The sequence below is a fragment of the Protobothrops mucrosquamatus genome, unplaced genomic scaffold, assembly GCF_001527695.2.
Source record: "Protobothrops mucrosquamatus isolate PMUCROS unplaced genomic scaffold, P.Mucros_1.0 scaffold21, whole genome shotgun sequence".
NCBI classification, from domain to species: domain Eukaryota; kingdom Metazoa; phylum Chordata; class Lepidosauria; order Squamata; family Viperidae; genus Protobothrops; species Protobothrops mucrosquamatus.
Genome location: NW_015386406.1, coordinates 682,201 through 699,643, shown reverse-complemented (window position 1 = coordinate 699,643; position 17,443 = coordinate 682,201).

Below are 17,443 nucleotides of genomic sequence, written 5' to 3'. Positions count from 1 at the left end.
TGGTGACAAAAGTTGTAAAATGGGCCAAAGCTCATTTAACAAATTTCTCACTCAACTGTGATCATAAGTTGAGGACTACCTGTATTGATAATGACTTATTTTTGGCCAATGACACCACCAAGAAAGTGGTTTCATTCTGGCCATTTAAAGTTTGATCGTGACATAGATGAAGAAGAACTAGAAAGTATACAATTAGATTTTTGTATAGGAAAGCTTACAATTAAAACACATAAATCAGAATTCTATAACAATAAGTATAAATCCACTACGAAACTGGGAAATTAGTATAGATCTCAAACTAGTGTACTTATGGTCTTTGACTTATGACCACAGTTGGCACTGTAACTTCCATTGTTAAGTAATGTGATTATTGAGTTATATAATAATAACAACAACAACAACAATAATAATATAAAAAAAGTTGGAAGGGACCTTGGAGGTCATATATCACGTGAGTATACCAATATAAAATTTTCACTGCAGCTATTAAGTGAATTAGCAGTTGTTAAGTGAATCTGGCTTCCCCACTAACTCTGCTTGCCAGAAGTTCCTTAAGGAAGGTTGCAAATGGTGATTACAATGTTCTAGTATACTGCAATCATAAGTACATGCTGGTGGTCAGTGCCCAGTTGTGATCATGTGACCATGGGGACACTGCTGTGGTCCAATGCAAGGACTGGTTTTGCCTTTTTTCAGTGCCCTTATAACTTCAAAATGTTACTAAATGAAAGGTTGTAAGACAAGAATTACCAATAATCTTTCGCGGGAATCTTTGGGAAATATCAGTAGACACAATGTAATTATGCTAATGAATATTTCATCATCAGTTCTACTTAGATAGTAAACACATTAGTAATTTAGTAACATCAAAAAAAGTTGTCATATCTGACATTATCAGATTATCAAATTATCAAAATAAACTTCATGCATTATTTGAATTAGATTTGAAGTTGAATGCTAAGATTATTTTAAATTAAATGAAAATTATTTTAGTACTCGACCTAAAATCTAAATCAAGTAATAATGAAGTTAATTTTCAGTGAAGTATTTTTTAAGAATTTACACTTTTATTAACATTTTTTTAAAAATCCTAATGCCATATTTTTATATAAAATTGTACAGAAATTAATGTTATTTAATTATTTTTGCCTTAAGTGATTTTCCAGTACACTTTCCTGATATGAACACCTAGATCATCTACGATTTCATAAAACAAAGAACTTCCTTAAAACCTGATGTAAGTATTGCAGAGACCCAGCATGTTGTAGTGGTTAATGCATCAGACTAGTACAAGTAGCCCCCAAGAGGATTTCCTCTACAATTAATGCTTATTGTGGCTTTGTAATACAGGTAGTCCTCAACTAAGGACCACAACTGAACCCAATGTTTCTGTTGTTAAGTGAGACATTTGTTGAGTTTTGCCCAATTTTATGACCTTCCTTGCCACAATTGTTAAGTGAATCACTGCAGTTGATAAGTTAGCAACCCGGTTAAGTGAATCTGGCTTCCAATTGACTTTGTCAGGTCACAAAAGGTGATCACATGACCCTGGGACACAGCAATGGTAATAAATATGAACCAGTTCTCAAGCATCCAAATTTTGATCACATGATAAGGATGCTGCAAAGGTCATAACTTTGAAAAACAGTCATAAGTCACATTTTTAGTGCCGTTGTAACTTTGGTTACTAAACGAATTGTTGTAAGTTGAGGACTACCTGTAATTAGGAAACTAAATTCTAATTCTGCCTAGATGACCTTGGGCCAGTCATTGTCTTTTAGCCCTAGAAGCAGGCAATAACAGACCACTTTTGAAACCCTGTAAAGAAAACTACATGACTTATCCAAGTAATTGCTAGGAGTGAGCCCCCTCCAAATTTTGCAAATGTTAAAACAGCCAATTTTTTAAATAGATTTGCTGCATTACAGATAGTCCTCTACGTATGAGCAAATTGAGCCAAAAATCTCTGTTATTTAGTGAGACTGTTTTGCCCCAGTTTCTTTCTTACACAGTGAAGTGAATCACTGCAGTTGTTAAATTAGTAACAGGGTTGTTAAGTGAATCTGGCTTCCCCATTGACCTTGCTTGTCAGAAAGTTGCAAAAGGTGATCACATGACCCCAGAAGCAATGCAATTATCATAAGTCAGCTGTCAAATGGCTGAATTTTGATCACTTGATCATGGGGATGCTGCAACATTTGTTAAGTGTGAAAAATGGTCATTATTCACTTTTTTCCAGTGTCGTTGTAACTTTGAACTTTGTAATTCATGGACTACCTGTATTATTAGATCAAAGAAAGAGAACTAGCTATTGTATGACTATGAATGTAGGGCTATGTAGATCTCTTTGAATTTGAGGACAAAAATCATCCAGAGCTTTTCAAAAGGTTGAGGCAAGTGCCAAGAGCTTTAGGTCATCCATGTTTGTAGTAGAATAGCTGGTGAAATTCACTAAATGAATATTGTAAGCCAAGGACTACCCGTATTACCCTTCTTTCATTCTGATTTCAATAGTTGACCATTTGCAAAAATAAAACATCCGTTGCTATAAAGGTAGCCCTCAACTTACAACAGTTCATTTAGTCACTGTTTGAAGTTACAATGGCACTGATAAAAGTGATTTATGACCATTCTTCACACTAAGACCATTGCAGCATCCCCATGGTCACGTTATTTACATTCAGATGCTTGACAACTGGTTCATATTTATGACGGTTGCATTGTCCCATGATCATGTGACCATCTTTTGCGGCCTTCTGACAAGCAATGTCAATGGGGAAGCCAGATTTACTTAAAACCCATTTACTAATTTTAACAACTGCAGTGATTCGCTTTACAAATTTGGCAAAAAAAGTTATAAAATGGGACAAAACTCCCTTAACCAATTTCTCACTTAGCAAGATAAATTCTGGGCTCAATTGTGGTCGTAAATTGAGGACTACTTGTACTTATATTTGTTCTTCAATACTTTAAAAGGTAGAAGAATAACATCAAAACTGCATAAATGAAAACTTCAAATGTTCTGATGTAGAGTGAATATTAATCCTCAGACCAGAGAAAAACCCAGCAGTTTAATTACAGTTTATAGCCTGCACACACTGGCTTTTTGCACATGTATACTAAACTGTGGCCCAAGTGCACTCTGCATTAGTGCAATCAGATAACAACAATCAGGGCCCACAGCCAACTTTAGCAAAAAGCTGTATTAGCAGCCACAGACTTTCAGTAATTATTTAAAATTTAAAATTTCAGTAATTATTTAAAATATCTCAAATTCTTGATTAGAAACCCCAGCCAAGAGATTTAAAAGACACGACTTCATCCTTTCTCACTTGTCAGGTTTCTTCTGAACTTAATCAGCCACCTGGCTTTTATAGAGCCACATAAAATCAGGGCCTTGAATTGAGGCTTGAATTGTAGTTATCCTCAGTCCAGCAACCTGTATCCAAGTCTAAGTCCATATACTTTTAAGAAGCCTCTGGACATAATTAAAATGCTACCTTTTACGTATAGATCTAAATAGCAATACCCGGCCTCAGTATTCCTTTCTTTAAAAAAAAATTCATCAATGTTCCATGACTTAAAAGCAAACTTTTTATATAGCTCGAAAACAGTCGCTTACTAATTATTTACAAACATCCCAGGAGTTACTAGAAGCGACTGCGAGAGGGAGGGGGCAGGAGGAGATGAGCAGAGATTGCGCAAAGCTCTTATTCAGGCCACCGAAAACCCTTGGCGGGGAGGGTCGCTTGCTTTTAGAAAGCACGCCCGGGTTTCTGTTGTTTTTTAAAGATGGGAGTAGGAGCGCACAACGGAATGAGGCCTGCAACCCTGAATGATCCTGGGGTCCCCTTAAAAGCCCAAAGCACGTAAAAGAGAGAGAGAAATCAAGTAAAATTCAAAGCTGCAAGTAAGGAAAGTACTGCTAAAGAGGCAAGGAGGGCGACACCACACGTTTCAATGGACAGGGCAGTGGGTCAGAGGTGTCACTTCGTAAAGTAGGGGAGAGGCCAGAGCCCAGATGCGCAGCGAAGACATGCCAGACATTGCGCCCGTCCACCTCCCCTTCCCCCTCCTTCTCTCCCCTCCTCTCCCGAAGACTTCCTTCCTTCAGCGCCCAGACAAAACATTCCCCTTACATCTTCTGCACGGGTTTCCGCCGCTTGCGGCTGGCGTAGGTGACATTGGGATTCATCCTGCCGCCCACGCCACGGCTCCTCTTCGGCCACCAGGGTTTTCGGCAGAGAGTTTGAGTTTTCACTCCTGGCTACAAACGGGAAGGCAGAGGAAAAGAAAGCTCCGGGCACTGTGCCAGACAGCGACGGCTTTGAGGGGGCTTTTTCGGCGAAGCGAGCCCCGGCTCCACCCGCTGCTTGGCCCGGCCCTGCGTGTGGTTCCTACTCGCCACGCAGAACCCCCCCCCCCCGCTCTTCCCGCCACACGGAGTCCCCTGAGGGGCGGCCGACTAAGGAAGGCGAGAAACGACTGGGGCGGGGGGGGGAGCAGAGCCAGGTGCTTGGCGCCGGCAGCACCCACTCCCCCGTTGTTGTCGTGGTCGCCCACCCCTCCTCCTCCGACGGGTGGGTGCCTCTGGGCAGCCGCAGGGCGGGGTCTCCGAAACAGGTGCGGAGGCGGTTGCCGACCGGCGGACCGATTGGCTCTCCCCTCCCCTTCTCGTCAGGAGCAAAGGGACCTAGGCGGCTGCCACGGCTGGAAGCGAAACCTCCCTTCCCCTCCGCAAAGCTCGCCTCGCCGCTGTCGTCAGCAGCGGCGTTCTTCGAGGAGCCAGAGGGCCTGATTACGTTTCGTGTTTTCTCCTCCCACCGCCGATCTTTGCCTGTCTTCCTGGGCTGCGGCAGAACTCTGCCGCGGGCTCCCGGTCAGCAGCGATCCGGCTAAGCCGCCAGTACTTTCCCCTCCCGCGGGCCCGGCCCACAGCCCACCGAGGAGGCCTCAGTGTGGCTAAGGCAGCGGAAGGGAGCCGGAGCCCCGCCATGATCGGAAGCCAGGCGGAAGAAAGCAGCCTTAAGCGACGGGGAAAAATAAAGGCGGGTAGCGGAGTTCACCCTCGGAGCCGCAGGACGATCTCCGGGCCGCCTTGGCACACGGCTGCCTACCTTCGGGGTAGCCCTTAAAGGACCTTCGAAGGCGATTTTGCCTCTTTGTAAATGAAGTGCTAGAAATATAGGCGCGGCGGAAATAGTTCGCAGGGGAATCTTTGCCGTCCAACCCCCGCGAGTGGTATAACGCGATGTCTGCATAACATGGGCTATCCCCGCTGAATGCTGGCTCTACTTCAGTTGGGGCCTCTATAATCTTTGCAGGAATTGCAGATCATCTGATTTCCCTCCGAGATAATGGGTGACAAAGCCTAGCAGATTTCAAGTTCAAGTGGAGAAAAGCCATGTGGGTAGCAAGCTTCTCCAATCTGGTACCCTGCCCATAAATTGGAATGCAAGTTCAAACAGCACAATAAAAAATTCTCGGATCGGAAATGATTGGCATAAACAATTCATACCTGCTATATTTCTACATTTAAACTATAGTTTTTAAAAATTACTGAGAGTAAATATCTCTTTATGCCAGTCCTAAAAAGAATAGTATAATCTAGACCAGGGGTAGGCAACCTTGGTTCTTTTATGACTCGTGGACTTCAACTCCCAGAATTCTTGAGCCAGCATGGCTGGCTCAGGAATTCTGGGAGTTGAAGTCCACGAGTCATAAAAGAGCCAAGGTTGCCTACCCCTGGTCTAGACTGATCTTAAAACTACTGGATTCAAATAAATTTAGAAATCTGAGGTGTGTGAAGATATTCTTAAGTAAGAGACATGGTTTATTTTTAGAATGTAGATGTGTTCTAGAAAGACTTCATAGAAGATTGTTTAAAATGAAATATTGTATAAAATAATTTTATTTTACTATGAAAACATATGTCCCTGTCTGCTTAAAAATATTTTTCCCATGGCAGCTTAACTAAAATAAAATATGATCCAAAAACATGTAATTAGCTACAGATCAAATAGAAATAAACATACCATAGGGCATCAATTCTACATTAGAAACTCATACATTATAGACGCAACAGCTGTATTTTTCTGGAACCAGTTTTCTCAAAATCATTGTGCTATGTTTCCTTGGTTTATCTAAAAAATAAAAAAAAAAATATAGAAATTAATTTCCTGAGATTGCCCTATTTTTATGCAAGTCTTTAATTTGAAAATATACTAAAATCTTTATTTAATGAACTACTAAATACCAATGTTTTACTCAATATATTATTTTTTCCTATGGCTTCCGGTAACATACATGCATACATTCTTGACTTACAACATGGGTCCCCAACCTCCGGTCTGTGGACCAGTACTGGGCTGCGGCATGCAAGCAACCGGTCTGCACAAACAAGCAAAGCCCCATCCACGGGATGCAGACAGCACACAAAACCAGGCACCCTCCAGTCCGCGGAAAAACCTCTGCACAGAACTGGTTCCTGGTACCCAAAAGGTTGGGGATCTCTGACTTAAAACTTTGTTCAGTGACCAAAATTGCAGTGGCACTGAAAATAGTGATCTATGACCATTTTTCACACGACTACTGCAGCATCCCCATGGTCATATGATCAAAATTCAGATGCTAGCCAATTGGCTCATATTTATGATAGTAGCAGTATCCGGGGTTCATATGATCACCTTTTGCGATCTGACAATCAAAATCAATGGCAAAGCCATATTGCTTACAAACTTGTTACTGTTTGACTGCAGTGATTCACTTAATTGTTGCAAGAAAGGTCGTAAAATGGGGCAAAATTCTACTTAGCCACAAAAATTTGGGCCTCAATTATGGTCTTAAGTCATGTATTTTACATATGAGGTGCAAATTTTAATACATTCAGTGATGACTCTTGAAGTATATTAAACATTCTTATTTATGTAGGATCAAAATTATATCTACTAATTTACCTTAATTCACAATAAAGAGATTTGTTCTAGGAAATAGGCTATTTCATCAATTATTTTTAAAGTGCACTTTAAAGCACCCACATTCCAAACAAAGATGGATAGGTTTGAATTATGTATAAGCATAATTCTTTAGATCGTAATGCAGATACAAGCAGTCTTCAGTTAATGTAGTTGGTATTGGCATTTCCATCACTGAGCTATATGATTGTAAGTGAAAAAGCATGTGACTGGACTGGCTTAACAGCAGTTCCATCAGTTTTGGTTGAGATTAAATGCAATGTCACATTACCACGGCTTTGGCAGAAGCTGCCTGTCAGCCTCCTGGGATGGGAAGTATGACTAGATTACCTAAAATCTGTTTTTTTGTACATTAACAAAAGTGTACGTTAACAAAATCTGAAGATGCAAACTTCTCACTGTCACTTTTAACCATCTGATCAACACAAGCGGGTCCTCAAAGCTCTTCATCTGATCATTAAGTCCTTGGGACCTTGTCCCTCTCTTGTCTGTTTTTTTCCTAGATAGCTTCTCTTTCCCTCATCCCCCAACATCATCCCCAAATTCATTACACTATAGTGAAGATCACAAATGGCAATCACATCACCATGGGATACTATGATAAAATTTTGCATCAATGGCCAAACCCCCAAATAGTAATCACTTGACCATGAGGACAACTATAAATTAGAAGACTGCTTGTAAATTTAAATGTTCAGCACAATTGTAGCTTCAGTAGCTGAACAAGTGGTTTCTAAGCAGATCTATCTGTATAAAGCACAGCCACCTTTTCTCTCATAATCACCTCTGATTCCTTTAACTTTCCACATAAGATTTCTCTAGTATAACCATTGCAAGAGGTAGCATGTTCTATTTTTCGTTTTACTTCCTAACAGAATTGTAAGCTAACCTTGATATATGCAAAATGCAGGTTATAGATCTAATAAATCAGAGGTCCCCAACCTTTTGGGCACCAGAGACTGGTGCCATGGAGAAGGGGTGTGGTTTTGCGTACTGCCTGCATCCCGCGGATGGGGCTTCGCTTGTCTGCAGCCCAGTTGCTGGCATGCTCCAGACCGGTGCCAGAAGAGCAACAAAGATGATTAGGGGACTGGAGGCTAAAGCATATAAGGAAAGGCTGCTGGAATTGGGTATGTCTAGTTTAACAAAGAGAGGGACGAGGGGGGACATGATAGCAGTATTCCAATATCTCAGGGACTGCCACAAAGAAGAGGGAGTCAAGCTATTTTCCAAGGCGCCTGAAGGCAGGACAAGAAGCAATGGATGGAAACTAATCAAGGAGAGAAGCAACCTAGAACTCAGGAGAAACTTCCTGACAGTTAGAGCAATTAACTAGTGAAACAACCTGCCTCCAGAAGCGGTGAATGCTCCAACACTGGAAGTTTTTAAGAAGAGACTGGACAGCCATTTGTCTGAAATGGTATAGGGTTTCCTGCCTGAGCGGGGGGTTGAACTAGATGACCTCCAAGGTACCTTCCAACTTTATTATTATTATTATTATTATTATTATTATTATTATTATTATTATTATTATTATTATTATTATTATTATTATTATTATTATTATTATTATTATCTTAACTGAGTGGAAGCCAATGTAGGACTAGCACGTTGTGTGATTGTGATATTTGCTCGAATGTGCAAATATACAGGAAACAATTAGAAGACCCATTTTAAGAAGTTATAATTTTTATCAGGAATGTCACTGAAATACCAGAGGTTTTTTTTGAAGGAACCCTTCTACTCATTTGTACTGCTGAGATTTGAGGTAGTTCACACTGAGATTTGCCAATGCATTTTATTCATTCCAGGCTCTGGAGAGCTGCTTACTGGCTTTTATTTTAATGTAAATTTGGACGTTCTGCTAAATCTGGAGGTTCTGCATTTCTGTATGCTGAAGAGATTTTATCCTGGCCATGACCAACTTTGTTTTCTTCCTTTCCAGCTGAAGCCTCCCTCCTTTTTCTGGTAGTGAAAAAATTCTGCAAGTAGCTCAGTCAAAAGGATGTTTACATCTATATATGATTAATCCATGAAGTAGAAAATAAAATTTCAGGATTCAATACAATTAATTGGACAAAGGAGTACATCTCATTGAACCTAGTGAGATTTTGAATGAAATAAGTTCTTCAAATTATACAGTAATGATTCTACAAAGTTGATTTATGGATCAACTTAATTGCCTTGCATACTCTTTTATATATCTCAATATAATTTTAAAAAATTTGGGAAATGTATTGGGACTTTTGGAAAACTGTAGCTCTTGAAGATAATTATATCATGAGTTCGTATATAGTTTCAGGAAAGGTGACATTAGGGAATCATTAATCATTAGGAAATGATTAATTGGAATCATTTTAAAATATATCTTCAATAATCTAGTATTTTGTCTAACACAAATGGGGAAAAAACAATAACGTCTGTGTTTTTCAAACCAGTTCTAATACAATTTGGCTAAATTCCAGTGGCATTTATAATCTAAGTCTTCCCAAAAATGTCATAGTAAAGAAAATTATATATTAATGGCTTTACCTATGAATCCACGCCAAACAATTATATAACTTTTATGCAATTCTTCTTTAGGAGAACAATTGTATATATTACCATGTTTGCATGCAAATTTAATAAAAATAAGATTTCTGTTCAAGTTCCAACATTTTTTAGAATTTGCTGCCCAATGGAGTAAGGCTTGAAAGAGTATTGGCAAGAATAAAAGACAGAGGTACATGCAATGTCCAGAGACACTAACTAGTGTTAATATTTCATGTCTACAAGTGAATACCTGACCATAGCTATAATTGACCTATACAGATGAAAGAATGAAATCAATAATAATAAATTATTATTATCTGTCCATTTAAACCTTATTCATCAGTTAGAAGATTTAAGTGTGATGTTTAACAGTTGAGAATAAGATTAAACTTACAAAATTAGGAGTTTCAGTTCTATGTTCATTTGGTTGAACAGGTACTAGCTACAACATAATGCAGCTATTTTTTCTCTTCCAAAACCCCAGCAACTTTAGAAGCTAGATAGAAAATAGAAAATAGATACATTTAAAAACAGTCTCATTAAAGACCATTTTTTTTAGAATAGGACAGAAAATTTGCCAGATTGCATAGATAGTCCTAAAAACTGAAAATAAAACAGTACAGCTTTATTCTAATTCATTAACCCTCAATTAAGTAAAACCAGACTAACCATGAATAATGTTTTTTATAATATTTTATTAATTTTCTATTAATAAAGATTAGTAAAAACAGCATGTTGTCCGAGTCCATTTTTTACTTAATAATACATATTAAATTCCTAATCTCTACCCCTTTTTTCCGGCCAATGATAAACTACATCTCATATTTAAAATTATTCTATGTCTTCTTTTTCCTTACCCTTCAATATCAATCTGTCCATTTCTATATAATTCAGTGTTTTCTTGATCATTTCTTCTTTAGATAGTGTTTCTTCATTTTTGTAGCACTAAGCAAATACAATTCTTACTACTATCAATACATGCAACATTAAGTATATATTTCCTCATCAAATTTTTCTAATATTATACCTAATAAAAATATTTCCAGTTTATAACATCTTTTCTAGCCAACTCATATCTCAATTGTATTTGCAATTGAGGCCATCTTATTAAATCAATACCTTGTTCTTTCAAGTCTTATTTCAATTTTGATTTTGGTATTCAAAATATCTTTATAGGTAGATATTTTGAAAAGCTAAACAAATTCAGATCTAATTAATTCTGGTTAGAAATATCAGAGGTGTAGACTAGTTTCACAGGTGAAACTAAAAAAAAATCTGCTCACCCCAGATGCTGCCCACCTAGCATGCAAATGTGAGTAGATAAATAGGTACCATTTTGGTAGGAAGGTAACAGAGTTCCATGCACCTCAGTGTATAATCATGCTGGCCACATGACTGCAGAAGTATCTTCAGACAATGCTGGCTCCCTCGATTAAGAAACAGAAATGAGCACCATTGCCTAAAGTCAGACGTGACTGGGCAGGAGAAACGTTTACCTACAAGAATAATGAGAGGTCCTGAATGTTTTTGGAGGCATCAAAAGTGTGTTTGTGGAGGGGAATGGACATGGAAGAAAAGAAACTACAGTAGAACAACAGGAGAAGCAGTAACTTTTTCATGAAAAAGTGTTAGAACAAAAAAAATCATCTAACAGATTAATGGAAAGTTTAATGGACATAAGGAAAAATTATTTGAATATTGCTTGGAATAGTATAAAAAGAATTATGTTTCAAAGTACCATAGAAATGTGTAGTTATATCCATGAGAAACATGATTAAGACTGCTTGATGGAATGAATTGAAAGAGCCTATAAATGAAGATAAAAATCTATATAAGGAAATGATCACTGCAAAAAAAAAAAGACAAAAGAAAGTTATTGGTAGGTGGAAATGATTAAACAAGGAGCCTTCAGCAAAATAAACAAAAAATAAAAATGAAAGTGATGAAATGAATTGGATGAAACTGAAATGATGGAATCTGGAAGAAATATTCTAGAAATGCGTGTAGAAATTATAGTGATATGTTGGAGATTAGAATTTGAATGAATGTTTTATAAATGTTTGTACAAGAAAAAAATGCATGACAAGAAAGTCATGAATGTGAAAACATTAAAAAAACACAGTTAGTTAAGCTGCAGATACAGATGGTGCTAATAGCATGATGGAATTATACAAATGTTGCAATTATTTCCCTACATCAGGACATCTAATGCAGTAATAAGTCACAGCATTTGCATGAGTATAGTGACTGTACATGTTATTTCTTCTCTCCTCTGCAGATACCCAAGAACAGTATATGGAGGAATGTTAGGGTGGGGTTGAGTTTGCAACTTGTTTAATATGTATATAAAAACTGCATCTGTGCTTGAGGATTGGAAGAATGCCATTATTGTTTCTTTATGTAAAGGGAATTATAACAAGAGTGGATGAAAAAAGTTATTACAGAACTAATGTATTAAGCCCCAAAAGGTATTTGCAGAATTCTGATTCAAATGATACAGTAAAGTGACAATGAGAAAAAAATTAGGTAGTGTTTCTATATAGTTGTCATAGAGACTGCAGATCAGAGTTTTGTTCTTCAGTTGGTCACTGTGAGAAAGTGAGAAAGAAATATTATTGTATATTTGCTGATTTAGACCAAGAATAGAATTGAAGGTTAGTTGCTAAAAGTATATGTGTTAAGGTTAGGGTGCCTGCATATATGGATTTTTTGAAGTTACGACAGTCACAGAATGGGTGCTTTACACCCTCTTCACCACCCTTATCTGCTCCCATTGCAGTTATGTGACCACGTTAGGCAGGTCAGCTTTATGACCCATTGTGGTATTCTGCAATCACATAACCACATTCTGCAACAGTAACTGGCAAAAAACACCCATTAAAATAAATGGGTTTGCTTAACAATCATGGCATTTGCTTAACAACCGCTGCCTAAAAGGTTGGAAAATTACTTCAGGTTACATAGCTTTTTATCTTCTTCAAGAAATAGGTCAAGTGGTAATGATGTCCAAAGCCCTATCTCTCCATCCACTATAATAGTGTTCGGAGGAAGCAGTCTATCTGACTCTTGTTGCCATAGTGCTATTACCCACATTATAGGTGGAAAATATTGCTGGTCCAGCCAGTTCAAATAATTAGCCAACGTTGTGGTTCTGATTGCTATTGATCTTCAATTATCTTTATTTGTAATATTTCTTATAGCTACAAATGACTGGATGGTATTCCTGAAATCTAACTTCATTTGAAACTAACCATATGGAGTCCTAGTTTCTCATCATTATGCTCTGGCGATATGAAACAACTGCAGCTTAGAACAAGCAAGAATGAATTAAGAAAGAAGTAAGTTAACGAAATTCAAAGCCTAGATAAACAATATTCTAAGACACTGAAGGAAGTAATAGAAATGGTTACAAAAATGCTTTTAGTAACTCTAGAATAAAAGAATAACAGAGTTGGAAGGGACCTTGGAGGTCTTCTATTTCAAACCCCTACTCAAGCAAGAAATCCTATGCCATTTCCCAAAGGTGCTTTTTCAAGAATAATTGGACTTTCTTGTTTTTCTTTGAAGACATATTGCTTCTCATCCAAGAAGCTCCTACAGCATCACTCAGGTGGCCTCAACGATTCTCTAAAAGAATGCAAATGACCAGCTGGCTACAAGGAATATAAATCCTTCCATTCCCCAACAGTCAGATCTAAAGAAGCTTCTTGGATGTTTTGAAATGTCTTCAAAGAAAAAGTCCAGTTGCTTTTTGAAAAAACACCTTTGAGACAACCATGACCTGAATGACTGAGAATCTCCATAGATACCTATATGATTTCAAACAAACGGTTGTCCAATCTCTTTCTTAAAACCTCCCACAACTTCCGAAAGCAAATGGTTCCACTGATTAATTGTTCTAACTGCAGGAAATTTCCCCTTAATTCTAGGTTGGTTCTCTCCTTGATTACTTTCCATTCATTGCTTCCTGTTCTGCCCTCAGGTACTTTGGAGAATAGATTGAACCCATCTTCTTTGTGGCAACCCTGAGATATTGGAAGTTTCAGAAGACTTGAGGAAAGCAAATGTCACCTTCATATCTATCTTGACATCTATACTGGACAAAATTTTCAAACAGATTATCAAGCAGCATAACTGTGAGCATTTGGATAGGTTTGCTATAACTACGAGAAACTACATTTCTTTCTTCAGAGCCAGATTTAACATTCTTCCCTCAGCACTCCTATAGGGCAGGTATAAGAGAACACCAATAGCAGAATGGGTATGTATATGTGGTAAAGGAGAAGTCGAAGATATCTCATATGTTTTATTGTACTGTGAGTTATACCGAGTTTATAGGACAGTATATATTTTCCCCTTATTAGAGAGATTGCCAGGGAGGGCAGATAATTTTTATGTAGGCTTTCTCCTCCAGGACTTAAACCCTTCTATCACGCATGCAGTGGCAAAATACTGTGTTGCGGCAATGTCCACAAGAAAAAAATTGGTTACAGATCTATAGCCATCAACTTGTGCCAATTTTTTGGAGATATCTCTAATAATGTTTGGAACACACTAATCGGCTATCCACTCACGTAAACTAGAGAGTGACCCTAACATTTTGAGAACATGTATTTTCTTAACAGGGATGTTATTATTTACTATTAATGTTAGTACTATTATTATTATTATTATTATTATTATTATTATTATTATTATTATTATTATTATTATTATTATTATTATTTAATATATTGTAAAAAGTGATGACTATTGCTGGTCTACGACCATAATAAAGTTATTTATTTGTAGAAACTACATTTGGGGAGGGAAATCATGTCAGACTAACTATCAAAGTAATTTTGTCAAAGTTATTACCATACTATATCATAGGAATACTGTGATTTGGCATACCTGGACATTGAATTGCTCATGATATTCTTCTTATTATTAATAAAATATGGGCTAGATTAAACTAATTTTAAATGAGCTGATGATTGGCTGAATGACCACATCCAAACAATGCTCATTAATGGCTCTATTTAATCGTGGAAAGAAATACCAAATGGAGTAGCAAGTGCTATTTCTTTGGACTTTGTTGTCAAATGTTGACTTGGATGATGGAATTTAAGGATACCAAGTTTGTAGGAATGGGAAAAAACAGAAAAAAATTAAAGATTAGCCAGTACTGTGATGCACCTGTGAAAAAGGAAAAGAATATTATAAATGTTCCTTTTAATGTTGAGGATCTACAAATACATGTTTTGGGTTATATTAACAAGAATACAGAACCCAGATTCCTGACCACACACATTTAGACTCCTGTATCCAAATCTGAACAGTACAGATCAAAGAAGACACGCACAAATTAGAGATCAGAGGAGGATTACCAAGATAGATACAAAGCTCTACGATGAAAAGTTAAAGGAGCTGGATAAATTTAGCAATCAGAAAAGCCTTAAGAAGATAGGATATTTCTTTTCAGACCCCTGAGAGTGGTGAGTTCTCTTCATTGGAGGTTTTCAAGCAGAGGCTGGATCATCATTTGTCAGAGATGGTGCAACTGCCAAAAAAGCCAATGAAATCCTAACCTGCATTAATAGAGGGATAGAATCAAGATCAAGTGAAATATTAGTACCACTTTATAAGACCACACTTGGAATATTGCATCCAGTTTGGGTTGACAAACTATAAAAAAGATGTTGAGACTCTAGAAAAAGTGCAGAGAAGAGTAACAAAGATGATTAGGGGATTGGAAATTAAAATATATGAAGAACAGTTGCAGGAACTGGGTAGGCATTGTGCCTAGTTTAATGAAAAGAAGGACTAGTGGTGACATGATCATAATGTTGCAATATCGGTGTTGCCACAAAGAAGAAAGGGTCAAGCTGTTCTCCAAAATACCTGAAGGCAGAACCAAAAGCAATGGATGGAAACTAATCAAAGAGAGAAACAACCTAGAACTAAGAGGAAATTTCCTGACAGTTAGAACAATTAATCAGTGGAACAACCTGCCTCCAGACGTTGTGGGTGCTGCAACACTGGAGGCTTTTAGGAAGAGATCAGAAAACTATTTGTCTGAAATGGTATAGGGTTTCCTCCCTGAGCAGAGGTTGGACTAGAAGACCATTAAGGCCACTTCCAACTCTTTTATTCTGTTATTCTGATATTTGATAAATATTGTTTCCATGAATGATATATATAATACCAGTGCTTTTTTTTGTAAGAAAAAAGGTGCCGGAACTCACATCTTGTTAATCAGTTGTGTGTAACGAAACATAAAAGTCGCCGCCTGCAGTAAGCACTCAGCATGCAACCACATGACCAGTCACAAGCTGAGCAGTGCCACAAGCCAAGCAGCACCATCACAACCAGTGCGGACGAAGTACGCATGCATCAGACTCAACACACAAGCAGCCCGCATGCACCGTTTTAATGATTTTACCGCCAACCTGCTACGCTTGACAGGGCGATTCAAGTCCACGTGGACCAAACATCAAATTTTCAAAAGTTACTTTTAAAACTTGGAAAATCCATTGAAAAAAAGGTGCCAGAACTCCGTTCCTGTGCGTTCTATGACAAAAAAAGCACTGTATAATATGTATCTAGTAGTAAACAACCCTAATTACAACAACAGTTAAAATTCTAACCTTGCTAATAAATAGTATTTTGGTTAATATTTGAAAAGCAATTAGGAGGATAGTAATAGCTTTCATTCTGCATTTTATAGTATTATCAACTGGGTAGCATAAGAAAATATTGTCAAATGTTTTGCTGAAATTCAGATGTGCTATACCAACACCATTATAATGATATACCAAATTAATAATTTCCCAAAAGAGTTCTTAAAAGTTAATCACCCTCCCTCATTCTGATGAATTGATATCTAGATTGCCACAATCATTGTAGGGTGGGTTTTTTTTAGAAGTGGTTGATCTAAATCTTCTCCACTGGTAACAGGATAACTGGTTTCTATTTTCCTGAAACTTCCTCTCACCCATAATTCAGAGTTAACCCATCTATCTTAAATGTATCACTTCAAACTAGCATAGGTCAAAAATCTATTCTTTGTTTGCAGAAGATTGCAGGGTAATCTCTGGTATCACTATAAGCTGAAAATGATTGCATGAAGGCCATCAGAAAGCAGTCCAAATATATAGACAATGATAAGCAAGATAGATCAGTATTGCAGCAATTTATGTTTCCTTAAATGAAAATTAGTTTTTTAAAAAAATCAATTCTATCACTGGAAAAAATGAGTTAAGACTAACAGCTCATCAGGAATACCAATATTATACCTCTAAAATTTAGAAATATGTTTTCTTTAATCAGATATAATTAAATCATTTGTTTCCATATAGCCATAAATATATATGATTTTTAATTTATGGGGTTATAGGCATGCAAGCCAAAATAAATCTAATCCACTTTGCCATCTGTGGAAGATACTGTTACAATTAATTTTGTATTATAGGGTATTGTATAAACTTTAAAAGATTAATATGAAGAACTTAGCATGCAATTTTTCTTGATGTAGAAACTTTATTAATTATCCTAGATATCATTTATGCAAAGGCTGCTACAGTAATCATATAACATGAGTGAAAACTAACTCGTTAATGACATTACCAATACAACTTAGAAAAGGGGAAGGATTTTTATAATTCACATATGTTATATTGCTGGCAAATAAAGGTATTATCAAAACAGGGCTTATTTTTGTAAATAAGGGACATATCACTCATGTAAATATAAGCATTCAAGAAGTGGAAAGCTATTTTCAAGTTTTTAATAATCTTGAAATGCTCTTTCTAATGTCAGTGTCCTACAGGCAGGTATAGATAGGTAAAAATCAGAGATATGATTAATTTCCTTTCTTAACAAGGTATAGAAGACACATATTCATAATTCTATGTGGATCCACCAGACACAGTGATTAATATACCAAGAGAAAGAGA